This window comes from Xyrauchen texanus, chromosome 36 (genome assembly GCF_025860055.1).
Source record: "Xyrauchen texanus isolate HMW12.3.18 chromosome 36, RBS_HiC_50CHRs, whole genome shotgun sequence".
Lineage (NCBI taxonomy): Eukaryota > Metazoa > Chordata > Actinopteri > Cypriniformes > Catostomidae > Xyrauchen > Xyrauchen texanus.
This window is the reverse complement of record NC_068311.1, coordinates 2,631,219-2,635,894: the sequence shown is the minus strand read 5'-3', so window position 1 is coordinate 2,635,894 and position 4,676 is coordinate 2,631,219. Positions and strand designations below refer to the sequence as shown.

At 34.6% G+C, this 4,676-nt stretch overlaps 1 pseudogene; it reads left to right on the top strand.

Annotated features, from left to right (window-relative positions):
* The window catches only part of LOC127629455 (claudin-19-like), a 6,133-nt pseudogene continuing 1,457 nt past the window's right edge, over positions 1 to 4,676 (top strand).

The following is a 4,676-nucleotide window of genomic DNA, read 5'->3' as shown; positions in this document are numbered from 1 at the left end:
TCTCAGTGGCAATCGACAGTACGGCACAAACGCTGTCGATTGAGCTTAACTTGTATTAAACCTGGAACGTTCCTTTTAAATCTCTAAGACGAAACGTTTGTTCTTTACACGAGAGTTCCGAAAGGAACCTTTTATTTGTAACAGTGTATCATTGTTAGATAAAACATTCCGCTGCTTCCTCACAGGGTCAGAGTGTGTCTGTTGCCATGGCAACAGTGGTCTTTCAGGTGATGGGGTTGTTCCTGGACATTATAAGCTGGTGTTTGGAGTCCACCTTCACAAACTTGTGTGGAGAGCTCAGAGTAAAGTGACCACCACCACGACTTATGAAGCCACTAATGTGCTTGGGGCCATTCAGTGCCAGAGATTCAAGACTGTGCTTGGCCTTCCAGGTAAAACACACACACACACACCATCCCTATCCCAGATGGCACACTTGATAAGGACAAAGCCAATGTGCTTATAGCAGACAGTATGTGAGTTTCAATGATACAGTATTACTGTGGTTTTACTGGAACTCTGTGGCTCAATACTTCAACCAGAATGTGGTTATTGTGCCCATAAAAACTCATAAAACTCTAAAGAGATGACACACAAACACACACACACATCACTTCCCTACAGAATGTGACAAATCTAGCCTCTGGCCATTTGGGTTAAAGGAGGAAAAATCATCATTAACTCACCGTCATGTCGCTCGTGTGATATTCTTTCTTCCGTTGAACCCAAAAGGAGATGTTTAGAGGAACATTCATGCTGCTCTTTTCCATACAGTGAAAGCATACAATGACCAGGAGCTGTCGAGCTTCAAAAATTGCCATAAATATTCTGTAAAAGTATCCTAAAATGTAGTCATCTCAGCTACAATATCCCAGGTATTTTATAGTTTGATGTGTTTTAACGTGATTTTAGCGTGATTAAATCACTTACTGACCACATCCAGTTAAAGCTAATCCCAATATTACAACTTTGTTGTCATGATGATGTAACGCCGGTAAACCCTGTAATCTGATAACCGCCGAAATGCTTCTAAACTTCAGATTTGATCACATTAAAACCCTATAATGTTCACGTCTTGTGGCTATACTGTTGAAATAGTATATTAACGTTTATGGATTGGCCCCATTCACTTCCATTGTAAGTGCCTCACTGTAATCGGCACTTTTGCTTTGCTGTAAATAGACCAGGATTGAAATTATTATTATTTAAATAATTGTTCTGAATTCAGATGGTTTCTGTGTACCACGTTAAGCCCCACCCACTCTTGCTCTTAAAGGCACACACACCACATTCCCACTGTTACCTCAAGAAAGACGAGGGGCCTTCGATTTTTAAGCATCGAAGACAAACTTATCTGTAATTATTCACATGATGCTTCCTAGTTTTGCTTCCTTTGTTATCACTGTGTGTTCTAGTGAAAAGCACTATAGGAGGGGCCTTGGTTTATGCTTTTATGACTCTGACTAAAGTTCTGACCATAAAACTAACAATGACACACTTAAACACAGTTGCATACTGGGTCAGCGCTCAGATCGGAGTGGAAACTGTCGGAGGGATTCTGTGTGTTGAGACAGAGTTTGTGCGAGAGGATTTGAGTGTATAAACGAGTGTGTTTTGTTAATCATGTCGATTGCAGTTGAACTGGTGGGGTTCTTGATGTGTATTGGGGGCTGGTTGCTCACCGGCGTTACGTTGGCGAATGATTACTGGCGTGTGTCGTCGTTTTCGGGCAATGTAATTACATCTATATGGTATTATCAGAACTTATGGCAGGCCTGTGCAGAACAGAGTTCCGGCATCTCCAACTGCAGGGAGTTTGAGTCTCTACTTGCTCTGCCTGGTAACATACACACACACTCATACACAGACACACACATACACATACACACACTCATACACACACACACACACTCATACACACTAATACACACACATACACACACATATACACACACACACACACTAATACACACACTTGATGTTTATCATGGTGGGACTTTCTATTGACTTCTGTTGTTTTATATGTTGAGCTAATGGTACGTGTGAAAGAAACAGTAATTCTATGGTACGTGTGAAAGAAACAGTAATTCTATGGTACATGTGAAAGAAACAGTAATTCTATGGTACATGTGAAAGAAACAGTAATTCTATGGTACATGTGAAAGAAACAGTAATTCTATGGTACGTGTGAAAGAAACAGTAATTCTATGGTACGTGTGAAAGAAACACAGTAATTCTATGGTACATGTAAAAGAAACAGTAATTCTATGGTACGTGTGAAAGAAACAGTAATTCTATGGTACGTGTGAAAGAAACACAGTAATTCTATGGTACGTGTGAAAGAAACACAGTAATTCTATGGTACGTGTGAAAGAAACACAGTAATTCTATGGTACATGTGAAAGAAACACAGTAATTCTATGGTACATGTGAAAGAAACACAGTAATTCTATGGTACATGTAAAAGAAATTTAATTCTATGGTACGTGTAAAAGAAACAGTAATTCTATGGTACGTGTAAAATAAATTTAATTCTATGGTACGTGTGAAAGAAACATAGTAATTCTATGGTACGTGTAAAATAAACATAGTAATTCTATGGTACGTGTAAAAGAAATTTAATTCTATGGTACGTGTAAAAGAAACAGTAATTCTATGGTACGTGTAAAAGAAATTTAATTCTATGGTACGTGTGAAAGAAACATAGTAATTCTATGGTACGTGTAAAAGAAACAGTAATTCTATGGTACGTGTAAAAGAAAAACAGTAATTCTATGGTACATGTAAAAGTAACAGTAATTCTATGGTATGTGTAAAAGAAACATAGTAATTCTATGGTACATGTAAAAGAAACAGTATTTCTATGGTATGTGTAAAAGAAACATAGTAATTCTATGGTACATGTAAAAGTAACAGTAATTCTATGGTACGTGTAAAAGTAACAGTAATTCTGTGGTACGTGTAAAGAAACAGTAATTCTATGGTACATGTAAAAGAAATAGTAATTCTATGGTATGTGTAAAAGAAACATAGTAATTCTATGGTACATGTAAAAGAAACAGTATTTCTATGGTATGTGTAAAAGAAACATAGTAATTCTATGGTACATGTAAAAGTAACAGTAATTCTATGGTACGTGTAAAAGTAACAGTAATTCTGTGGTACGTGTAAAGAAACAGTAATTCTATGGTACATGTAAAAGAAATAGTAATTCTATGGTATGTGTAAAAGAAACAGTAATTCTATGGTACATGTAAAAGAAACAGTAATTCTATGGTATGTGTAAAAGAAACATAGTAATTCTATGGTACGTGTAAAAGAAACATAGTAATTCTATGGTACGTGTAAAGAAACAGTAATTCTATGGTACGTGTAAAAGAAACATAGTAATTCTATGGTACGTGCAAAAGAAACAGTAATTCTATGGTATGTGTAAAAGAAACATAGTAATTCTATGGTACGTGTAAAGAAACAGTAATTCTATGGTACATGTAAAAGAAACAGTAATTCTATGGTATGTGTAAAAGAAACAGTAATTCTATGGTACATGTAAAAGAAACAGTAATTCTATGGTATGTGTAAAAGAAACAGTAATTCTATGGTACGTGTAAAAGAAACATAGTAATTCTATGGTACGTGCAAAAGAAACAGTAATTCTATGGTACGTGTAAAAGAAACATAGTAATTCTATGGTACGTGTAAAAGAAACAGTAATTCTATGGTACGTGTAAAAGAAACATAGTAATTCTATGGTACGTGCAAAAGAAACAGTAATTCTATGGTACGTGTAAAAGAAACAGTAATTCTATGGTACGTGTAAAATAAACATAGTAATTCTATGGTAAATGTAAAAGAAACACTAATTCTATGGTACGTGTGAAAGAAACATAGTAATTCTATGGTACGTGTAAAAGAAACATAGTAATTCTATGGTACGTGTAAAAGAAACAGTAATTCTATGGTACGTGTAAAAGAAACAGTAATTCTATGGTAAATGTAAAAGAAACATAGTAATTCTATGGTACGTGTGAAAGAAACATAGTAATTCTATGGTAAATGTAAAAGAAATAGTAATTCTATGGTAAATGTAAAAGAAACTAATTCTATGGTTCGTGTAAAAGAAACAGTAATTCTATGATACCTGTAAAAGAAACATTAATTCTATGGTATGTGTAAAAGAAATATAGTAATTCTATGGTACGTGTAAAATAAACATAGTATTTCTGTGCTACATAATTATATGGTATGTGTGAAAGAAACATAGTAATTCTATGGTACGTCTAAAAGAAACAGTAATTCTATGGTACGTGTATAAGAAACAGTAATTCTATGGTACGTGTAAAAGAAACTTAGTAATTCTATGGTACGTCTAAAAGAAACAGTAATTCTATGGTACGTGTGAAAGAAACATAGTAATTCTATGGTACGTCTGAAAGAAACAGTAATTCTATGGTACGTCTAAAAGAAACATAGTAATTCTATGGTACTTGTATAAGAAACAGTAATTCTATGGTACGTGTAAAAGAAACATAGTAATTCTATGGTACGTGTCAAAGAAACATAGTAATTCTATGGTACGTCTAAAAGAAACAGTAATTCTATGGTACGTGTATAAGAAACAGTAATTCTATGGTACGTGTATAAGAAACAGTAATTCTATGGTACGTGTAAAAGAA